Below are 24,596 nucleotides of genomic sequence, written 5' to 3' on the forward strand. Positions count from 1 at the left end.
ACTAAGTCTCAAGGAAACTGAGGAAGAGTGGACAGTAATATTGTAAGTGTCAAAGGATCAGAAAATCTGCTGGAAGCTGGTTTCTCCTAGAAAGAACAGGAAGTAATAACCATGAAATGACAACAATGTGGTTACCTAAACAAGATATGAAAACTGACATCAACAATAGACACACTAATAAGGATGGGGAAAATCTCACAAGACCTCATCCCTAGATGAATAGCTACAACCAATTAGTAACTGCTGGCAAAAAGAGAATTAGTCTTCCCTTGGCATGAGTTCCTTATTAACTGATTGTCCAGAACCAAGTGGTAAGCCCTTAAAACATACAAACAAAGGACATTAAATGTACTCAGATTTTTATTTATTTATTTAGGATTATATATGTGTAACAATAATAATTAAAAAGAGGCCATCTTATTGAAATGGAGTGGGAATTGGAGGAATAGGAGAGAGGAGAGAAAGTGGGATGTTGTAATTTTATTTTAATTACAAGTAAAAATAAAAAGACTTTGAACTTTAGTGCTACATGATTTCTTGGATCCTGTTTGCGTTAGGGATTTATTATGTAACTGGGTTGAGTCAGTTATCATTGGGGCACGGTTTCTTCACTACTGATAGAGCTGCATTCATAGGGTTGAGAAGTGGATGATATGTCTAATGTGAGCAAAGATATTAGAACCAAACACATTAGCTATCATTGTCTGATACAGCTTCATTGCACTTGTGATTGTGTTGTCTTCCGCACTCTTTATTCCAGTTGAGAAAACAATGTAATTTTAGACCTCAAAGCCACAGTCTAATGTCCTTCTTTCTTAGTGTTCCATTCTATACCCATGAGCTCTTGGATCCTGTTTGGTCAACAGGACTTGGGAGATTCTAAGTGATAGATAGAACCAGAGTAACGAGGAAGAAGTGGGTGTCAGAAACTTCTTGGACCAGAGTTTTGGAGAGGCAAGCAATATTGAAAAGATATTATGATTGGGATCAGTAGGCACTTGAACTTCTCAGGCAATTCTTTTTATTGTTTTAATTGAGCTATACATCTTTCTCTGATCCCCTTCCTTCCACCCCCATCCATTCTACCATCTCCTTTGACCCCAGTGCTCCTAATTTAATCAGGAGACCTTGTAATTTTCTCCTTCCTATTTATATCCATCTATATCTGTCTTATGGTCCTCTTTGTTGTCTGGGTTCCCTGAGTTTTTTGATTGTAGGCTTGTTTTTCTTTGCTTTATGCCTAAAATCCACTTATGAGTGAGTACATATAAGTTCTCTGAGGTGAAACTTGATCATGGTGGATGATTTTTTTTGATGTATTCTTGAATTTGTTTTGCGGTGTTTTATTGAATATTTTGCATCTATATTGATGACAGAAATTGGCATGTAATTCTCTTTATTAGTTGCATATTTGTGTGGTTTGGGTACCAGGGTAACTGTCACCTCGTAAAAAGAGTTTGAAAATATTCTTTGTGTTTCTATTGTGTGAAACACATTGAGTAGTGTTAGAATTACTTCTTCTTTGAACGTCTGGTAGAATTTTCCACTAAAACTGTTTGTCCCTGGGCATTTTTTTTTTGGGGGGGGGGGGCTGGGAGACTTTTCATGTCTACTTCTATTTCCTTAGGGGCTAAAGGTCTATTTAAACTGCTTGCCTCTTCTTGAATTACTTTAGGTTTTCGATTGGTACCTATCTAGAAAATTGTTCATTTCCTTTAAATTTTCTAATTTTTTTGGAATACAGGATTTTGAAGTATGACTTGATGATTCTGTGGATTTTTCTGTCTGTTGTTATGATCCCTTTTCATTTCTGAATTTGTTAATTTGCATATTTCCTGTCTATCTTTTGGTTAGTTTGTTTAAGGGTTTGTCTATCTTACTAATTTTCTCAAAGAACCAACTCTTTGTCTCATTGGTTCTTTGTATTCTTTTCTTTTTGTCTATTTTATCATTTTCACTCCTCAATTTAATTTATTTCTGGCATTTATTCTTCCTTGGTGCATTTTCTTCTTGTAGTTTTAGAGCTTTCAGATGTGCTGTTAAGTCACTTGTATGAAATTTCTCCAGGTTCTTTATGTAGGCACTTTGTGCTATGTACTTTTCTCTTTGCACTGATTGCTTTCAAGTATCCCATAGATTTGGGTATGCTATGTACTTATTTTCAATGAATTCTAGGAAGTCCTTAATTTCTTTCTTATTTCTTTCTTAATCTAGGAGTGATTCAGTTATATACCGTTTAATTTCCATGAGATTGTTGATTTTCTGCAATTCATGTGGTTGTTGAATTCTAACTTTAAGCCAAGGAGATCTGACAAGACACATGGGGTTATTCTAAAATTTTTGTATCTGCTGAGGTTTGCTTTGTGACCAAGCATGTGGTCAATTTTAGAAAAAGTTTCATGAGATGCTAAGAAGAAGGTATACTCTTTTGCGCTTGGGTAAATCTTCTGTTAAAACCCTTTGAGTCATGACATCTGTTAGTTCCCTAATTTTCTGTTATGTTTCTGTCTGGAAGACCGGTCTGTTGGTGAGAGAGGGATGCTGAAGTCTCCCTCTATTAGTGTGTGGATTGCAATTTAAATTTTAGTAATGGTTCTTTGTACATATGTGGGTGCTCTTGTATTGGGATATAGATGCTCAGAATTGAGACTTTGTCTTGATGGATTTTTCCTGGGATGAATATGAAGTAATCAACTCCTTCCCTTTTGATTGACTTTAGCTTGAAATTTATTTTTGTTAGATATTAGGATACCTTCACCTGCTTGTTTCCTTGGTCCATTTGATTAGAAAATCTTTTCCCAACCCTTTCCTCTGAGGCAATGTTTGTCTTTAAAATTGAGATGTTTTTCGTATATGCAGCAGAAGAATGGATCCTATTTTTTTTAATCCATTTGTTAACCTGTGTCTTTTAATAGGTGAATTGAGGCCATTGATATTAAGTGATAATAGTGACCAGTGATTATTTATGACTGTTATTTTTTGGTGATAGTGTTTGTGTGTTTTTCTTATTTGAGGTTTGCTAGTGTGAGGTGTGACGTTACTTGTTGCCTGTGTTTCCTTGGATACAGTTCATTTCCTTGAGTTAGAGTTTTCCTTCTAGTACTTTCTGTAATGCTGGATTTGTGGGTAGTTAATGTTCAAATTTGGTTTTCTCATGGAATATCTTGTTTTTTTTCAATCTACAGTGATTGAAAACTTTGCTGGTTACAGTTGTCTGGGCTTTTATCCATGATCTTTTACTGTCTGCAGCCTACCTGAGCAGCACTTTCTGGCTTTCTGAGTCCATCAGTTTGTGTTTACTTTATTTTCTCTATTTCTGTTTTAAAGTCTTGAATTGTTTCTTTCACCCGTTTGATTGCTTTTTCTTGGTTTTCTTTAAAAGTATTCCTGATTTTTTACCAATTTTTTTGTTTGTCTTTTCATCAACTGTCTTAAGAGAGTTTTCATTTTCTCTTTAAGAGCCTCAAATATTTTCTTAAAGTTATTCTTAAGATCATTTTCTTCTGTTTCATCTGTTAATGTGTTCAAGTCTTGCTCTTGTAGAACCACTATTTTTTGGTGATATCATGTTGCTTTTTGTGTTGTTGAATGTGTTCCTACCTTGTTGCCTATCCATCTTTCCTCCAGTCAGTGTAGCTGAGGCTGTTTCTCTGGTAATCACTCCTCCCTAGGCCAGTGGGTCCCGGCTGACATGATCACTCCTCAAAGTGAAGTGTAGACTATGGTTCTGATTGCTCTGTGCTCCCAGAGGGGCCTTGGACCTTCCACCTGCTCAGGGCTCAGACCTTTCTTGCCTGCTTGTGGAGCTTGCCTCGGCCCTCTTGCCTGCTCCTGGAGGTTGATCTTGCTTGCCTGCCTCCAATGGTCACCTGGGCATTCCTGCCTCCTCCCATAGGTCACTTGAGTCCTCCTGCACACTCCTGATTTTCACCCTGGCCTTGTTTGCCTACTCTGGGAGATTCACCAGAAAGTATGTTGCCTTATACTCTTAGCATTTATCTGCCCTGCTCATCACAGGATGAGGTCAGAGTGCTTGGAATTCATGCCAACAGCCACTACCTGGTCATTTTGCAGGACAGGTTCATGCTCTAACACATGTTCATGCTCTTTTTCTATAGGCGAAATGACAGAATACATGGTCATGGTACTATTTTGAAATTTTTTTATTAAATGTATTTTGTGAGTGTGTCTGACTGTGTTATGGCACCCATGGCCAGGAGGTCAGAAGATAACCTTCAACAGCTGGTTCACTCTTTCCATGTGGGATCCAGAAGTCAAACTTAGGTCATCAGGTTTGATAGCAAGCACCTTTACCGGCTAAGTTATCTTACCCAACCAAAAAATTACCAATGTAGGCTAAACTTGGTGGATTTGAGGTTTTTCCTCTACTAAAATGGAATTGAGTCTAGGACATCATTCATGCTGCTTATTCACTTTATCACTGAGCTACATCACCAGCAACATTTGTGTTGTTTATGTCCCTAGAATGAAATTATATAGAGAACAAGTAGATACAATACTGTCTATTAAAATCTACAAGTATAAAATCATATATACTGTATATAATACGGTGTATTAAAACACCAGGAGTCTTTATATACTGATTTCCTTATTGAGGAGTCACGAACATTTTTTAAAATACAGGGTGTCATACTGTAAGCTCAGGATAGCTAACTTAATCTTGCTATGTAGACAACTTCATTTTGGACTTCTGATCTTCCTATCTCTATCTCTGGAGTGTGGGGATTATAACCACTACCAGGTCCTGTTCTGTGGTTTTCATGTTACAGTCTAGGGCATTGGGAGTACTAGGCAAATACTCTCTCAATTGAACTACATTTCCAACCTGGTGTACCATACTGTACTTATTTTTAATTAATACATTTTCTTGCCTAACAACTTTACACACACAAACATACACATACGTGTATATCTATACACAATGCATTCTGGCTATTGTCACCACACTTTTTTATTTCTATCTCACTCTTGTCAGTCTTACTTCTTACCTGTAAATCTCTTTCCCGTATTTATGAATTCTTCTATTACAGACTTTAACTACTGCAGATGACAAAATGTTGGCTTTATTTCATGTATTTTTGAATGGAGCCAGTCTTGGTGAGAAGGCATTTCATGTCAATGAATTTGCTTGAAATTTTGATGAAATGAAAGAACCTTTGGTCTTCCTGAATTGCAACATTGTTTATTGATTCTTCCCAGAATGTTAACTCAAAGGACATCAATACATGCGCTACATGAACTTCATAATCTGTCAAGGTTAAGAAAATATCAAAGTCCAGGTGATGCAGATTTGAACCATCTACTGGCTGGGGCCCTGGCCCCACCCATCCTTACAGGTTATAAATACCACAGGTTGGAAACTCTTCAGCACATGAGGGCAGAAGTGAAGTCCTACAAAGGACAGCATACAACTGAAGGGAGAACACAGCGGGGTACATTGCTGACAGACAAGCAACGATGGACCTGACTTCAGCTCTCTCACTGGAAACCTGGGTGCTCCTGGCAATCAGTTTGATGCTCCTATACCTGTGAGTAACCACCCAAGTTCCTCTCCCACTGTGTCCTTGAGATTGGGGTTGTATTCAGACCAGTATTCTGGTATTGACTGGAAGGTCAAAACTAACATAGGACGTGGGGCTACAAGAGGTGGCTCACTGGTTAAGAGAACTGACTGCTCTTTTGGAGGACACATGTTTGAATCCTGCCATCCACATGTGGCTTACAATCATCTGAAACTACAGTTGCAGGGGATCTTATGACCTCCACAAGCACTAGGATGCTATTTTAAAAAGTGATAACAGAAGTTGAAGTTAATTCTTGTAAAAAACATTATGAATTAATATGTTCTTATTTATTGAGGCTAGGGGCAGCACGTGAGACAGTGTGTGTGTGTGTGTGTGTGTGTGTGTGTGTGTGTGTGTGTGTGTGTGTGGAGAGCGGGGCGAATCGGGCATATAGAAGGCTACAGTGGCCAAGTTAACACCAAAAACAGTGACAGTTAAAAGAAGGCATTTACACCAAAATCATGACAGCTAAACCAAGAGCGTGTCAGCTATGTCAAAAGTGTAAGAGCTGGAAAAGGGTATGAAATTCAAAAGACATTGATATTACAAAGCCCATGAAAAATATTCCCAGCCAAGATGGTGGTGAAGGGGATGAAGGGGAAAGGAGACCTGACTTATTTACAAAAAGGATGATTAGAGTTAAAGACGGGGTAAGATGACATAAAATGCCTGATGCCCTTGTGATCTCCATTAGGGACTATAGGATGCGAGCTCATATGGATGTGACTGCTGATGTGACTGGTTAATTCCTCTTCTGCTTCTTCTGGGATTTGTGGGGTTTTGCTTTCTAAGTTGATTCTGTAAGGAAACAAATGAGTTCCTGCTTGACTTGACTCCCCGCTGAGTCCATTCTTCTTTGGGGTCTACAGAGGGACCCGGCAGTGTGCATGTGTGTGTGTGCATGTGTGTGTAAACCAGAAGAAAACATTGGGGGAGTCTTTTCTCTCCTATCATGTGAGTATTGCGAGTCAAACTCAGAATAACAAAACTTGACAGTCGGTGCCTTTACTGTGTGGTCAGCTCTGAGAACAAAAATGAACTGACAGCTGTGTTGAGTTCACTGTGCACTTTGATTTTTGGCTAAACAATAATCAAATGAGTGCCTGTATGTGCAAGGCAAGCACTCCACTACTGTGGTATAGCCCCAGTGGTACTCACTCTTGAAGATCATACTGACATTATGCAGCTATGTTATGGACACCCTCACATACTGTAAACTCCCTCTTTCTGAGGCGATAAAATTTACACTTGGTATGACCTGATTGACTTTCACGTTAACATAGATTCACAATAATTCAGTAGAAACAAGTACAAACAAAGGGCTGCCATGGACACTAGACCTCTCATCTCTTTCCTAATCTCTCTGGGAAATGGAGGGGCAGTCAAGTTGTTGTTGGTTTCATGTTTTGGTCATGATTATCTCCTCTCTTCTATATGTGTAATCACAGGTTTTCTGTTTCACTTATAGATTGGGGACCAAAAACCATGGCATTTTTAAGAAACAGGGAATTCCTGGGCCTAAACCTCTGCCAATTTTAGGAACACTGCTTAATTACTACAAGGTGAGTATTGATTCCTGATAGTCAATAATGGTTTGATTTTCTATTAAACATTCCTTGTAAGTAAGCTCTGAGATTACATGCCCTCACGCTGTGTGTTCTCATGATACTAGAGATTCTAGTGGTTCTTTGGAGACTAAGTGCCAACTTAAAATTATCAAATGCATGCATGCATGTTTTTATAGTGTGTATGCATGTTTTTGCCTGTGCGTGAGTACCCATATGTGTGAAGATGGATGTACATGGATGTATGTTTGTGTATATTGAGGTCAGAGTTTGGTGTTGGGTGACTTCTTGATTGCTCTTCACTTTATACTTTGAGACAAGGTCTCTTAAAAACCCAGCTCTCTCTGACATCACCAGTTTAGCCACCCAGCTTCCTCCAGGACTCCCTCACCTCTGTCTCCTGCAGTGGGGATACTGGAGGACTTTATCAAGTAGGGATACTTGCGGACTTTAACCGCTGCCTGGCATTTACACAGATACTGGGGATCCAAACTATAAATTTTATGATGTCTCTTCCCACTGACCATCTCTACAGTTCCCATTGTCAACTTTCTGCATATTTATTAATTTTGGGTTACGTGTGTATGTACCACAGCATGCATACGTAGATCAAGGGACAACTTGTAGGAGTCAGTTTTCTCTTTCCATCACATGAATCCTAGGGATGAATCTCAGGTTGTCAGAGTTGGTGAAAAATGCCTTTTTATTTGGAACCATCTCACCGTGAGCCCTGATGTCAGTTTATTGTGCCTCAAGTTTGCTTGAGATGAAATGTACAGATCTCCAGCCCATTTAATCTTGATATTCAGGACATGATGCTTAGACTTTGTGTACAAAAGGAAGTTTATTTCTTACTTAGTGAAGATTCTGGGAAGGCAACTCTGTTATTATTTAAAATAAATTTTGAGGGGGTTTTCAACTTATAGGACATCAACCTGGATGCACTGGATTAAAAATTTCCCCTTTGTGTCCAGATCATGAGCACCATTTTCTCTTTTTGCTGAATATTTCTGAAGTATCAGCATAACACAGACCTACATACACATCTTTGGGTGAACTTTTCATGTACTTGGGTTATCTGCATAATCATTGAATCTTGAAGCTATTTCTATAGATCTAGCCTCACCATTTACTATTTATGACTGCTTGAGGGGTTCTTTAGAATTATAATGCTTTCCTTTTGGATCTTCATGTAGGAACTTGTGTTTAGGTTAGTGTTTGCTTCTTTTAGAAGGACTTTATTCATGTACATGAGTATCTGCATGAGGGTTTATGCACATAAGTCCAGTATATACTGCAGCCAAAAGAGGATACAGGATTCACTGGTGCCAGAGATACAGATGGTTATAAGGTGCTGGGTTTGGGTTCTGGGGACAGAACGTGGACCCTCAGGAAGATCAGCAAATGCTCATGAATGCAGAATCACATCTCCAGCCCTAAAGACAGGTTTTTTAATCTGTCTTAGTTTTGTGGGCCTGAGAATGGGATCCAAGGCTTTAGACATGCCAGTAATTGCTCTAACACTGAAATGGACCTACCTTCTCTTCCTTTAAAGGCAGCAGCTGGTGCATGAGTGTGAACAACAAGAGTGTAACCTGAGACAGGATGATGGCTGTCAGTCATCTCAAGCACTGGACTACACAATGTGCTTTGTATTTTCATTTAAAGATATTAAAGGCAAAAAGCACTGAGAAAAGGATGGTTTAAACAAATTATTAGTAATGGGAATGTCATATGCCACATTTAAATCTAGGTGGATCTTTAAAGACAAACCTGATTTGTCACCTGGCCTATGATCAGTCATCAGCAGACATTCCCAAGTTCACATCCAGAGCGCAAGAGGCAAAGCTAGTGCTGCCATCTGCTCAGGTTTTTCTTCCCAAAGTTTCTATATTTGACTACCACAAAACAATTTATTATTACTATATTCATAATCATCATCATTATTTTACGTGTGGTGTGTATCTAATGCTGTGTACATGTGTGTGTGTGTGTGTGTGTGTGTGTGTGTGTATACATATATATGTGAGTGTGTGTGCAGAGACCATAGGACAGTGTCAGGAATACTGCCCTATCATTCTGCCTTTTCCTAATGAGTCACCTTACTGGTGCCACTACATGTAAATGAAGAACTTTTGTCTATCAGAAATGGTAAACCATGCTTCATGGGATTTGAGAGTTTGGTTCCTTGTCTACAGAAGGGTTGGTACATACAGAACAATAATGGAATTCATGCTCTTTTTCTTTCCAGGGTATAAGGAAATTCGACATCGAGTGTTATAAAAAGTTTGGGAAAATATGGGGGTAAGTATTCTGGAAAGTTTCATGAGTTGATTCTTTTTAGGAGGATGTACTCTAATTGTTCAAGGAAAAAGCCAGCTGAGAATTGTAGTAATGACTTCTCTGTTGTAAAAGTGACAACATGTGTCATTAAGTGTCATAGTTCAAAGGTCTGATTGCCTTGAGAACATTGTATGCTATGGAGTTTGGACAGAATTTGAGGCTCCGTGGACTCTGGGCCTCGTGTGTGTGTGTGTGTGTGTGTGTGTGTGTGTGTGTGTGTGTGTGTTTGTTCGTTTATTTATTTATTGAGTCAGAATTTTTGTGTAAGAGTCCTGGCTGTTCTGGAAGTCTGGAGCATTGCAGTTCTCCTTTCCACCTCCTGTCTCTAATGTTTTTTCTGCCCTTCTTTTTATGTTATCTAAGTCTTGGAGAATTTGGTATATGTGCCTCAATTGAATTCTGTACTTCCATTTGTTTTAAAGATCAATATATCAAAACCAGGGACTGGTGTACACTAGACAGTCCTTCTATCAATGAGCTGCATACAAAGCCCGGAAACTGAAGTACTTTATTATTTTTTAAGATTAATTTTTTCATTTTAAATTTTAATATAATAAAAATTGGTTTTCACTTTAAAATATTAATCATTCTATCTTAAGCATTTAATTTTGAATTTTAGCCCAATATTTTATTGTTAAACATTTATTTCTATTGCTTTTATTATATATATGTGTGTGTGTGTATGTGTGTGTGTGTGTGTGTGTGTGTGTGTGTGTGTCTGAACATGAGTGCCAATTATCACGAAGACCAGAGGCCTTATTAACCTGTAGCTGGAGTTACATGTGGGTGTGAGCCAAACAACATGAATGCTAGCAACCAAACTGAGATCCTAGGCAAGAACAAAATGTGATCTTGATTATGTTTTATCTCTCCAAACCCTTGCCATATTTAAATATGCAAAATCATAGAAAATGGTATAAGAAACTCTTATAAGTACAAATGGAGACTTAAAAATTCCACTTGTGATTTCTAATAATGATGTCTTTCAGAACTGTTTTGTCTTTAAGTGACTCATTGTGTCTTGAATGACACTACCTGTTACTTTATAAAGATTCCACTGAATCCATGATCAGACTCCTTCAGGTAGATTGAGATCTCATGTGAGAAAATGTTGTATAACTATAACTAGTAAGGGTCATGCAAATTGAGAATCATTGTCTAGATTTGGGGCTACCACTCAGAACCTGGCTTGGGTTAATGTAGACAGAAGTTTGTCCCACGTGATCCTACAGCCATTCACTCCCAAAGAAACACACAGAGGCCCATATTAATTATGAACTGTTTGGACTATTAGCTCAGGCTTATTATTAACAAGCTCTTACAACTTCTATTAACCAATAATTCTTGTCTATGTTTAGCCACATGACCTGGTACCTTTTCTTCATAAGGCATTCTCATCTTGCTTCCTCTGTATCTGATTGTGACTGACTCTCTGCCTTTCATCTTCCCAGAATTCTTCTAGTCTGGTGGTGCTGGCACTGCATCCTGCCTGGCTGTAGGACAACTAGCATTTATTACCAATATGAGTAGCACATCTTTACAGTCTACAAGAGCATTATCCCACAATATTGAAATGCCTCAGGCAAATGGCTTGTTTGTGATTTTGTAACCCAAAAATCCAGAGACAGAAATTTGGGTTTAAAGTGATGATCAGAAAAGTAAGCAGCCAAGCCGCTAGAGAGCTCTTAACTCTGAGAAATACTCAGAATGAAAGAGAGCGAGATCTTGTTTCATCCAAGTTTATATTCTTCTCTATTGCTGGGATTAGAGGCATGAGCCACTACCACCTGGATCTGTTTCTGCATTGATCTTGTATAGTTCAGGGTGGCCTTGAACTTACAAAGATCCATCTGCCTCTGTCTCTCAAATCCTGGGATTAAAGGTGTGTAATACCACTGCCTGACCTTTAGTAGATTAGTTTTATCTTCTGGTCTTCAGACAAGCTTTATTTATAAAACATGAATAAAATATCACTATAGGTTAATCTATTGTTTTCCCCAAGCAGGTTGCTTGATGGTCCAACACCTCTGTTATTTATCACAGACCCAGACATGATCATGAATGTACTTGTGAAAGAATCCTCTTCTGTCTTCACAAACTGACAGGTAAGTAACTTCTTTTTTTAACTAAAAAAAAAAATTGAAAGATTCATATTTGCTATGTTTATTGATGTGTATGTATGTGTGTCTATATATCTCAATGCCAAAAGTGTATATGTTCCTGTGGAGGCCAGAAGAGTATCTGTGAATCCAAGGGTCTAATGTTCCAAGCATTTGTGAGTGGTCTGACATCGGTGCTGGGAACTGAACCTGACTCTTCCAGAAGAGCAGCAATCACCCTTAACCACTGAGCCATCACTAAGCTACCCCCTTTAATAATGTAAACCTTTATGATTTGCTTTATTTATTAAATAATTTGGAGACAGTTTTTCTCTGTGTAGCCCCAACTCTACTGAAACTTAATCTGTAAACAAAGTTTGTCCAAACTCAGTGATCTGCCTGCCTTTACCTGCTTCTACTTTCAAAGTGCTGTGCTTTAAGACATGTGCCAGTGCTGCCTAGTGAGACTGGGTATGTGGAGCCTTGTTTTCCCTTTTGTCTCTTTCAAGACTGGGTTTCTAATGTTGTAACATGAGGGGGCCGGCTTGTTGGAGTTTCTGTTCCCGTCCAGTACCCCACAGCCAGCAAGTCCCAATGAGAAAATCACACACAGGACTCCATAAGATTATAAAGCTAATTGGCCCATTAGCTCAGGTTTCTTGTTAACTCTTATAGCTTATATTAACCCATTATTCTCATCTATGTTAGCCATATGGCTTGGTACCTTTTTCAGCTGGGCAGCTTACATGCTGCCTGTTCGGTGGTCTGCACAGGAGTGGCTGAGGAAGTTTCCTCCTCCCTAGCATTCTCCTATTCTCCTTGCCCTGCCTCCACTTTCTGTCTAGTTGACCCACTTATACTTCCTGTCTGGCCAATCAGCATTTTATTAAAATACATGGTTGACAGAATACAGACAATTCTCCTGCACCATTTCCCTCTTTTTTTTTTAAATAGGAAAATACCCATAGTCCATTTGTTGGGAATGTGAGCGTAGTATTTCAGGCTACTTCCTGCTGGTTGGGGGCTCTGATAATCTTATGGGGACCTAAAGAAAATTTAGAGTTATAATCAAGTCCTGAATGGAGTATCCTGTGAGTCTTGATCATCTCAGGCAGCAGTCTTGAACCTGTTCTGGATGAAGAACTCAGACATCTGGGCCATTTGTTCATGTCGGAGATTTCTCAGGTGGCCTTCCTTGATCATACTGGATTTTTCTTAACTCAGAATGAATCCACAACCTCTCATTTTCTGCGGAAACAAAGGCAAAATCTCTTCTCCAAAGTAGCGTACCTTTTGACTTCAATTTTGAAGCCAAGGTATTTTCAAAGTACTTATCTTGGATTAATTCTGCAGCATTTATAAGCAAATATCTTTTAGCAGCTGTTGCTACTTCCTCAGCAATCAAACAATTCAAAGAGAGCATAATAACATACAGTATCAAGATTCTCTGAGTATTTTCCATCTTTATGCAGCTTTATTTTAACCTCTATTTCTTTTATTTTTACTTTTACTTTTTGAGACAGGTTCTCTGTATATCTTTGTCCTGGAATAACTCTGTAGACCAGGCTGTCCTTGAACTCACAGAGATCCTCCTGTCTCTGCTTCCCCAGTACTGGGATTAAAGGTGTTTGCTACCACACCTTGAACTCACAGAGATCTGTCTCTGCCTCCCAGGCATTGGGATTAAAGGTGTGTGCTACCACATCTTGAAGTCACAGAGGTCAATCTACCTCTGCCCCTTGAAGTCACAGAGGTCAGTATACCTCTGCCTCCCAGGCATTGGGATTAAAGGTGTGTACTACCACACCCAACTACTTTCTTTCTTCCTTTTTTACCCTAAGAACTTTAACCTTTAGCCTACCTATATTTTTAACATACTGTAAACCAGTTAGAGGTTTTCTTCCTCTTTGAATCTCTCTTTACTGTATATATCTCTTTCTGACTGCATGAGTCTTTTGGGAGAGGATTAAAGCTATGGCTTTGACGGCCCATTCCCTAGCATTCCAGCCTCATGGCTGAGATACCAGCCAGAGCTGTGTTCACTGCCACAACTCTATGGCGTTTCAAGGTCCTTGCTAGCAAGCAAGCTGCAGCATTCTGCTCACAGACCACACTCAGTAGGACTGCCTGTCTGAAAGAGTCAGAGATTGCCCTGGCAGGACAGCCCAGAAAGCCGGCATTTTAAAACAGCACAGCTTTTTTCCTGTTACGGCTGAAAACCGAAAAGCATGCGTCCAGCTTTTCATCAACACCGTTTAAGATTTTGGTGGCAGGACCTCTTAAAGGAGCTGCAAGGTTTTGCAGCTAAAGCTGAGTCAGGAAATCTCTCTTAGATGAGAATGTTTGCTTGCCTCTAGCAAACAGTGCAGACTTAAGAAATTGCTGCTACCAAGAAAATATGCTTTGCTCTATTCTTTCCCAAACTTTCCCAAGCTTTCCATGGATTCAGTTATCCACGTTGGGTGCCATATGTAACATGAGTGGGCCGGCTTGTTGGCGTTTCCATTCCCGCCCGGTACCCCACAACCGGCAAGTTTCAAAGAGAAAATCACACACAGGACTCCTTATATTATAAAGATTTACAAGATTATAAAGTTGATTGGCCCATTAGCTCAGGTTTCTTGTTAACTCTTATAGCTTATATTAACCCATTATTCTCATCTATGTTAGCCATATGGCTTGGTACCTTTTTCAGCTGGGCAGCTTACATGCTGCCTGTTCGGTGGTCTGCACAGGAGTGGCTGAGGAAGTTTCCTCCTCCCTAGCCTTCTCCTATTCTTTTTGCCCTGCCTCCACTTCCTGTCTGGTTGACCCACCTATACTTCCTGCCTGGCCAATCAGCGTTTTATTAAAATACACAATTGACAGAATATAGACAATTCTCCCACACCATAATGTAGCCCTGACTATCCTGGAATGCACTTTGTAGACCAGGCTGGCCTCTAACTCCTAGAAATCTGCTTTCTCCTGCCTCCTAAGTGCTGGTATAAAGGTGTACAACACCATGACCTGGCAACTTCTTTAATTGAATGAATGAAATCAATAAATATTCACAGTAGTCTCCATAATAATATGCAAGCAGAGCCTAGGTAGTTATTTTGCTAATGAGGAAGTGTAAATATACTATATTATTTTGATCCAGTTGTAGATGGACACTCTTGTCATCTACATTGTGTTTACATTTGATTTTTCATGGGTCCTTTCTTATGTCTGTATGGATCAATACAGCTTATCACAGGTATAGACTTGTGTGGTGACAAATATTCAAAAAATAGAGCTTCCTCTTTACTTGCAATTCCCTCCTCCTAGCCCATGGGCTGTCATGTAGGGCCTGCCTTGTTCTCTACACCTTGTATATCCATTTCTCTTCTCAGTTGATGGTGTAGTCAGGGTCTACAGGGTGATGATTATTCACTTGACCTGTTTGTGTAGATTTGCTTCTGTACAAATTATATCCTTTTGAGATTATCTCTCAAATCAAAAGCTTTATTTATGCTAATTTGATGTGAGATATGATACTTAGTTCAATATTCTCTCTCTCTTTAGCCATAACTATCCCACTGTTCTATCTGGTGAAATCTATTGGTTCTCTCTATGCCATAGGTCCTAGGGATTGAACTCAAGTTGTTGGACTTAGCAGCAAGCACATTTACCTGCTGAGTCATCTCTTAGACCCTCATTCAATCTTTGATTACCTGGTAAAGCTAGCTGTAGGGCTAGTTTGCAGCTGCCCTTCATCAAGGGAAGCCATTTTCATTCCTTACTATTGTGCTGAGTGTTTTAATATAAGGGCAGTTGGAACACTCACATTGTATAAGATAGAAGGAAGTTCCCACCAGGGAAATGGAATTATATTTACTGTTTTATCACTGCATAAAGAATTAAGGAAAGAGACTTCTATGACACTATTCCTAGATAAACAAACAACCCCAAACGAAATAAAGCAGGGTCAGAAATATGACATAGTGACCAAAAGCTCTGAAAGAGGATGAGGAGTTAATTGTCTACATCCATATACATGGGCTCATAAGTACCTCTAAGTCCTGCTACAGGAGCTCCAACTTGCTTCTTTAGCTTCTTAGTAGACTGCACACACATGTGTATATATTCATAACACACACATACAGAGAGACATGTATAAAATATTAAAATACATCTTGAAAACTCAAACACTAAATCCTTTAAGTGTCTCAGTCAAGGGGGATGGATCAGTGGGTGAAAGACCAGAGTTTGGATTTAGGCATCACATACAACCTGGGCATAACTTTCAGAGCTCTGTGTGGAAATAGGTAGGCCCTAGGGGCTTGCTGCCAATCTACTCTAACAAAGCTAGAACATTCTAGATTCATTGAGAGACTCTGGCTCAAAAAGTTAGTGGAGAGTTATATCGGAACATGCCAGACCTCTGGAAACCTAATGAGAATTCACACTGCACTCTAACCTACACACACACACACACACAGTGTGAGAGAGAGAGAGAGAGAGAGACAGACAGACAGACAGACACACACACACACACACATACACCATATCAAAAAACCCATTTAAATACCATGCTGGTGAACTTGACTGATGCAGAGTTAACTTGCTATCCTATCCCTAAGCCATTTACCATCTGCATAGCTCTGAAGAGTCTGCTAAAAATTCTTGTTCCCATCTTTACGCTCACCCATCGAAATAATTTTCACACCACGTAGAGATTTAAGTATAGAAGAATCCTGAAATATAAAGGTTTAAAATATCAACAGGCAGCCAGCCCAGTGATCACCTGATTTCTTATAGGATGTGAGTAAATTCTGACTATTGTTTCATCTAGCATGAGGCTTTATCTATAGCAAACAGTCACTAACTGATTGTAATACAGCAATATCCACTTGGCACTTTCGTAACCATGGAAAATTCTGGACAGAGATCAATATTAGTATTTTTTTTGTACTGTAGGAATTGGGCCCAGTCAGAATAATGAATAAAGCCATCTCCATATCCAAGGATGAGGAGTGGAAGAGAATTTGAGCCTTGCTGTCTCCCACCTTCACCAGTGGAAAACTCAAAGTGGTGTCTAAAAGGACTGTTAGTTTAAATGTTTGTGTGACTTGAGTCTCCACACCTAACAACCATGGGTACTTTTGTGTTTTGTGCTTAGATGTTCCCCATCATTGAAGAGTATGGAGATATTTTGGTAAAATACTTGAGAAGAGAGACAGAGAAAGGCAAGCCTCTCACAATGAAAGAGTGAGTAGTGGTACATCTGTAATGAATGTTCTGTCTCTTTAAGAGATAAGACATGCCCACTCCCTCCCCTATCCACTGAGGAAGACAGGTCTTAGTCTCTCTCTCTTTTTCAGCTCCCTCAGAGAGGCAGCTTGGAGATCTCTCTCTCTCTCTCTCTCTCTCTCTCTCTCTCTCTCTCTCTCTCTCTTTCTCCCTCTCTGTTCTTCTCCCCTTTCTCCCTTTCCTTTCATAACCACTAAATAAATATCCAACCTCACTCTGCATGGTGTGCCTATCCACCTGTCTCTTGCTCGCCACCTCCTCATGGCTTCCTGCTGGGAACTAGATACCTTCAGAGACTTGCCTCATGGTCTTGTGTGCAGTCCCTTCATGGCAATGGCTTCTCTTGGGACCCACTGCCCCCTGCCTGCCACCACATGGCCCATTGCCTGCCACTGCTTGGGGACCTGCCGCATTTCTGCTGCCTGCCTTCATCAGGGATTCTGCAGAATTTTTAATAATCCATTAAACATCCACTGTGGTTACAGAAATGGAAAGACAACTAGGGCAGAAGGGTCATCCTTCTGTGTATCTCACATGTTCAGCTTCTCTTTCTTCCCCTTTTAATACAGGACAACAAATGTACAGTTGAGAAAGAAACATGATAGTACAAAGGTTGCAAGGGTAAAGGGTGGGTAGGAGATGGAAGGTGCTTAGTCAATATTGAGGTGAAGGGGTATAACATGTCTAGTCAAGAAAATGAATTGTATCAGACTTCTTACTGCATGTGTTAAATCACATCTCTTTCTCTGTCCTCAGAGTGTTTGAAGCCTACAGCATGGATGTGATCACAAGCTCGGCATTTGGTGTGAGCATCGATTCCCTCAACAACCCAAAAGACCCCTTTGTGGAAAAGGCCAAGAAACTCATAAAAATAGATTTTTTTGATTCATTCTTGGCAATAAGTATGCATGATGATTCTTCTGCCTTTTGACCCTTTGATCTTGTGTGTGGCCATGTTTGTCAGTTCTGCCTTTCTCTTCTACACTCACTACAACTAACAGCTCTATTGGAATAAAATTCACCCCCTTAAAGGCACAATCCAACTATTTAGTGCTTTCAAAGACATGTATCCCATTACTCTAGTTTTAGAACTTCATTTTTCTTTTAGACATGGTATCACTATGTTGTTATAGCTGGCCTGAAAGTTTCTGTATTGACTAGACTTATTTTGACAAAACAGTGATCCCCTGACTTTGCCTCCTGAGTGCTGGGATTAGAGGGTTGTGCCACCATTTCTGGCTTAGTTTTAGAATTCTTCTATTTATCTATTGACAATATAACATAGATATACAATCTATCTTCACTATATTCTCCCCTCACTCTCACCTCCCAATGCCCAAAGACACCAAAACACACCTTTCTCCCAATTTATTTTCCATTCTCTTTTTTTGACACCTAGTGAGCTCAATCAGTGCTGCCTGTTAGAATGTTGACCAATATTATTGGAATGATCTCATGCAGGTGGTCAGTTCAATATTCATCCATGCCATGTCCAAGATAGAGCACTTCACACCATCTCTCTCTGACTTTAATTTTATTCCCACACACTCATTCATGATGAACCTTGAGCCTGTAGTGGTAGGGATATTGATACAGATGCTCCATGTAGAGCTCAATACTCAACAGTCACTTATTCTCAGCTCTCTGATCACTCAGTGGTTTGCACTGATTGATGATTTACATGGCCTGATACCAATTTCAACTGCAGAGTACTTTGTTCTAGCCACACTGCACATTTGTACCATCTTCCTTCAAGCAGCCTGGACCTTAGCAACCACCAATTCACTTTCTGAATGTTTACATATTCTGAGTATTTTGCATCAATGGGATTACAGACTATGTCAACACTGTGACAGGTCTGTCATGTAGCACATTATTAACTGAAGCAAGGGTAACTGTCTCCTATGTCTATTAATAAGTAATATTTAATATCTGTTTTGATGGAAAGTGAAGTTTGTATTCCATGCTTCCCATGAATTTTGCTGCTATGACCATTTGCATACAAGTTTATGTTTGAATATTTGATTTTTGGTTTGTCTCTTTGTGTTTTCTTTTTTTCTTGATTATATTGAATTTTATTGAGCTCTACATCTTTCTCTACTCCTCTCCCTGCCTCCTCCATCCCCTTAAGCCTTTAAATCTATTTATGTCTCTATGGATTTAGTTATCTTAAAATTTTATTCAATAATGTGAAGTTTGATTATTTGTGATTTAAAATTTTAAGGCTGTAAGCCTCTCTTCCTTTTCTCTTCACAATCTTCTTCTGGATGTATCTTCATTTCATACTCTTTTGAGACATTTTCAATTCCTTTGCTGTGTGGAGGAGATTGTAGAATCTTCTGTATGCTCGGCATGTACTCTATCATGAAACTGTATCTCAAGAAATTTTCTAATAACTTCCTGGAGTTTTTGGACATATTTTATTTAATAGGAGTGTATTGATTAGTTTGAACATACCTCTGATTTTTCTCAGAATGTTTCTGGTGCTAAATTAAACAAAACTATAATATCCCAGTTGAGAAGCAAATGCTATATGGGCTGTTACTTCTTTATTACTTATGTATTAGATAACAACAAATTGATTTACTTATTTGTGTGTGTGCATGTATGTGTGTTTGCATGTGTGTAGTTTAACTTTTCTTTGATCTGCTACCTCACAAATAATAACATGGAGACTTAGTATTAATTATGAAAACTTGGCTGTAGCTTAGAATTTCCCCAACTAGCTTTTACAACTTAAATTTACCTTTTTCTTTTAATCTATGTTCTGTCCTGTGGCTTGGGTATCTCTCCTCTGTAATTCACATCTGAATTTTTCAGTGTTTCGCTGATGTCTCCCTGCCTTACTTCTTCTTAGAATTGCTGTATTTCCCAAGAAGCCTTGCATACTCATTACTGTTTAACTACTGGCCATTTAATTCTTTATTAAACCAACCATAATGACATATCTTCACGCAGTGTAAATAAATATTCGACAACTTCTCTCTCTCTCTTTCTCTCTCTTACTCTGTGTGTGTGTGTGTGTGTGTGTGTGTGTATGTAAATGTGTGTGAATATCTTAGTATTTGTGTGGCATGTAGAGATCAGAGGACAACTTCAAGTAGTTGGTTGGTTCTCTTCTTCCACAACATGGGATGCAGAATTCAAATTCAGGTTGTTTGGCTTTTCTGCAGGACTCTTTACCTACTAAACCATGTCAATGACCCCTGTCTCTCCTTTGGATCCCCACAAACATCAGGAGCAGAATTTAAACAAAGAAAGAGATTTATTCCTATGGGTACTCCAGAGTACAGAAGGAGCATTAGGGTAGTGACCCAGCATGAGAAAGGTCACAGAGAGAATGGTCTGTTTGAGACAGTGGTGAATTATTCTTTAGAGTGTTTCATGATTTCTCTAAATGAAACTTTCATTTCCACTTAAAATTATTCTTTATCTTTCTTTTTCAGTCCTCTTTCCATTCCTCATTCCAATATATGAGATGTTAAATGTCTCCATGTTTCCAAAGGATTCAATAGCATTTTTTCCAAAAATTTGTGGGAATAATAAAAGGAAATTGCCTGGATTCTAAACAGAAGGTACAAAGTGGTTGTCTCATGAAAGGTACAGGTTTGATAGTGATTTGGGCTGTGAACATGTGAATTATGTGCTTCCCTTCATCTATCACGAAAGGTAGACAGATAAGGACAGATTTAAAGAGACAGAAAGAGCATTTATATTTCTGGAGGAGGAAAAGATAGAGTTTTGAAAAAAATTGATAGAGAAAAATTCATAAATTAAACCTTAGCAATAGGAATGAAAACAAGAGTGCCCTGCCTCAGGATTGAAATTAAAATACTGGCAAAGAACTAGACCCATGCAAGATCAACATCGTGAAATCTCCACCTTAGATGAGAGAGGACCTTTTCAAGCCCCATCTCTATGTGAGAAACTCTTTGCTTTTGATGACTGCAGAGGCTGGGTGTGGCCTACAGTAGGTTTCCCATACAGTCAATTACATATTGACAGCACCAGTTGAAATTATTGGGTAATAAAATTCAAATGTCGTGATGTTAGGATAGAGAAATATTATAAGGGTGTAATAGGAATTGAAGGAAAGAAATGGTGGGGTAGATATGGCCATATTTTATTGTATACATCGATGAAATTCTCTAAAAATAGACAAAAAATTAAAAGGTAGAATACTATTTTCATCTCCTTAAAAAACTTTGATTTCAAACAATCAAAGGTATTGTTTAAAATTGTATCCTTTGTAATTTATTGTTAGACATATTGATATGTCAGTTGGATTGCTTCCTTGTTTAGCCACTTGTGCTTTTGTTCTGTGATGATTCAAGCAAACCCAACCCCAATTGTAAATTTAAGAGAGCTACATTTGCAGAAGGAAGTTAAGCTTCTATACTCCTGATCTAACTCTGACTTCTGACCTCACAATTGACCTTCTATTTTTGCAACTTTTGTTTCCAGCAGTGAGTGGATCTTCTTCAGTTGATGCTGAACACTCAAAAAAATTCCAAAGACAAAGTCTCATAAAGGTAACCAAGGACTCCCTGGTCTATGGGCAAGGAAGTTCTCAGGAAGTAGTCAGGTCTCAGAAAATAAGTGGGAAGGTTAGTTAGCAAAATACCTCTGTCAGGTTACTGAAAGAAGGACATGGCTATTATATACATGGAATTTTCTAGGAGCACATGGGCACAAGTTCATTCCGAACATGAAGGGTAGTCATGATGGGAGTTTTTATTGGTCTCTCTATGTTACTTAGGTCTGCAAGGTGCTGTTTATGTCTTTCCCAGAAAGACAGAGTAGGAACTCACTAGCAACACTGCCTAGATAACTGAGTCTACATCCTGTCAGGAGACATGTACCTAAACAGTGTTGATGATTTCTTGGAGTTACTGGTGTAAGGGACTCTATCTTAATCTATAGTGAAGATTTAATTTTCTTAGTGGGTTGAATACGTGACATCTGAGGAAATCTTCGTTGTACAAACACACTGGTTCTCTTCATTATTTTGCACACTTAAATCCAAATTAATAAATTTTATCTTTTCAGATGCCATATGTATGTATGTGCCTATTGTATGTGCACTTGTGCATATGAATAGGTGAGTGAATGGGTATCAGATGAAGGCAACAAGTGTCGTGCTCAATCACTCTTTGCCTTGTTTCCTTCAGACAGGGTCTCTTATTAAACCTGGAGCTAGTCTGGCAGTCAACATGTCTCACTGGTCCCTGGATTTGTATTTACAGGCATGTGTTACCACACTTGACTTTTTACATGAAAACAGAGAATTCAAACCCAGGTCCTCATGCTTGTGCAGCATGTTCTCTTACCCACTGAGTCATCTCTCTAGCCTCTCTTTTAGGTTTACATTTTAATTTAAAACCATTATTACTTTCATGGTTGCAAAATGATGGTATCCCAATTCCATCTACTGGATGGAGATAGAGACAGAGACACACATTGGAACATTGAATTAAACTCCCTAGGTCCAAATGAGAAGCAGAAGGAGGGAGAATGTGAGCAAGGAAGGCAGGATCAGAGGGAACCTTCATCCAATGATGGATGGAGATAGAGACAGAGACCCACATTGGAGTACTGGACTGAGCTCCCAAGGTCCAAATTAGGAGCAGAAGGAGGGAGAACATGAACAAGGAAGTCAGGACAGCAAGGGGTGCGTTCACCCACTGATACAAGGGAACTGATCTAATGAGAGCTCACTAAGGCCAGCTTGACTGGGACTGAACGAACATGTGATCAAACTGGATTCTCTGAATGTGGCTGACATGGGGGCTGACTGAGAAGGCATTGACAATGGCCCTGGGTCTTGTTTCATCTGCATGTACTGGCTTTTTGGGATCCTAGTCTGTTTGGATGCTCACCTTCCTAGACCTGGAGGGAGGGGGGAGGAATTTGAACTTCCCACAGGACAGGAAACCCTGACTGCTCTTAGGACTGGAGAGGGAGGAGGAGAGGAAGTGGGGGGAGTGGGAGGGTATTGGGAGGAGGGGAGGAAGTGGAAATTTTTAAATAAATAAATAAGTAAATTAAAAAAAACACTTTAGCTCTGTTGTTATGCCAATACCAAGCTGTTTTCAATACTGTAGCTCTGTAATAGAGTTTGAAATCAAGGATGGCAATGCCTCCAGAAGTACCTTTATTGTATAATATTGTTTTGGCTATCATGGGTTTTTTGTTTTGCCATATAAACTTGATTATCGTTCCCTCAAGGTCTGTGAAGAATTTTGATGGGATTTTGATGTGAATTGCATTGAATCTATAGATTGCTTTTTGTAGAATTTCCATTTTTACTATGTTGATCCTCCCAATCCAAGAGCAAGGGAGATCTTTCCATTTTCTGGTATCCTTCTCAATTCTTTCTTCAAAGACTTAAAGTTCTTGTAAAATAGGTCTTTTACTTCCTTGGTTAGAGTTACCCCAAGATATTTTTTGCTATTTGTGGCTATCATGAAAGATAATGTTTCTCTGATTTCCCTCTCTGCTTCTTTATCCTTTGTGTATAGGAAGTCAACCGATTTTTTGGAGTTGATCTTGTAACCTGCACATTACTAAAGATGATTATCAGCTGTAGGAGTTCTTTGGTAGAGTTTTGGGGGTCGCTTTTGTACACAATCATATCATCTGCAAATAACGAAAGTTTAACATCTTCCTTTTCAATTTGAATCCCCTTGATCTCCTTATGTTGTCTTATTGCTATTGCTAGAACTTCAAGCACTTAGATTTGGTCTTTTTATTGTGTCCCAGATTTCCTGAATGTTTTGTGATGAGAATCTGTTGGATTTGCTGTTGTCTTTGGTCAGAGCGTTTATTTTCTCTATGGTGTCTTCAGAGTCTGAGATTCATTCTTCTATCTCTTGGATTCTATTGGGTATGCTTGTTTCTGAAATCTCTCTTAATTTATTTAGATTTTCCATAGCCAGTCGGCCCTCAGTTTGTGTTTTCTTCATTGCCTCCATTTCAGTTTTCAATTCTTGAACTGTTTCCATTACCTGTTTGATTGTTTTTTCTTAGTTTCCCAGGGTGTCATTTATGGATTTACCCATTTCTTCAAACTTTTTGTTATACTTCTCTTCCATTTCTTTACTCATTTCTTCGATCTTTTTGTTATACTTCTCTTCCATTTCTTTACGGCAGATTTTTACCTCCTATTTAAGTTCCTCTATTATTTTCATATAGTTCTGCTTAGAGTCAATTTCTTCTTTTTCTTCTGGAGTAGAGTGTTCAATTCTTCTAGTTTCATGATCCCTGGATTCTGGTGATGTCATGTTGCCTTTCAGGTTGTTAGAGAAATTCTTGCATTGGCACCTGCCCATCTCTTTCTTCAAATGGAGCCAGGAGAGTCTTGGTGTCTTGGTTCAGTATTTGCTGTTACTGACTCTCTGGGTGGATCTCTTCAGTGTATGAGCAGGAACTGTTCCTGTCCCTCTAGATGGTACTCCTCAGCACCCTCTGGATGGAACTCCTCAGCACAGACACAGGGCTAACCCTCTGGATGGAATTCCTCATCACCCTCTGGATTGAACTCCTCAGCACAGAAATAGGGGTAGCTGGTATTCCAAGGACACAGGAGCCAAAGCGGCAACCATGGGGGCAGGATAGAGTTCAGTGGAACACCGAAGACCCAGCTGCAGAAGCTGGGTGGGGGGGTGCTCTCTTCGGGGACAGTCCGCCCTGGATAGCACATACTCATCTCTCTGGAAAGAAACACTCAG

At 39.2% G+C, this 24,596-nt stretch overlaps 1 pseudogene across 1 annotated transcript in view; it reads left to right on the forward strand.

Moving 5' to 3' along the window:
- Nucleotides 1-5,383: 5,383 nt before the first annotated feature.
- Nucleotides 5,384-24,596, forward strand: part of LOC125399860 (cytochrome P450 3A11-like) — a 79,101-nt pseudogene continuing 59,888 nt past the window's right edge. The window contains exons 1-9 of the transcript XR_015736891.1: nt 5,384-5,549; nt 7,054-7,147; nt 9,402-9,454; nt 11,499-11,598; nt 16,534-16,647; nt 16,736-16,824; nt 17,623-17,768; nt 20,313-20,441; nt 21,331-21,387. The product of XR_015736891.1 is annotated as a cytochrome P450 3A11-like (transcript). The remainder of the gene's footprint in view (nt 5,550-7,053; nt 7,148-9,401; nt 9,455-11,498; nt 11,599-16,533; nt 16,648-16,735; nt 16,825-17,622; nt 17,769-20,312; nt 20,442-21,330; nt 21,388-24,596) is intronic.

Source organism: Myodes glareolus, chromosome 2, assembly GCF_982192425.1.
Source record: "Myodes glareolus chromosome 2, mMyoGla1.1, whole genome shotgun sequence".
Taxonomy (NCBI): Eukaryota; Metazoa; Chordata; class Mammalia; order Rodentia; family Cricetidae; genus Myodes; species Myodes glareolus.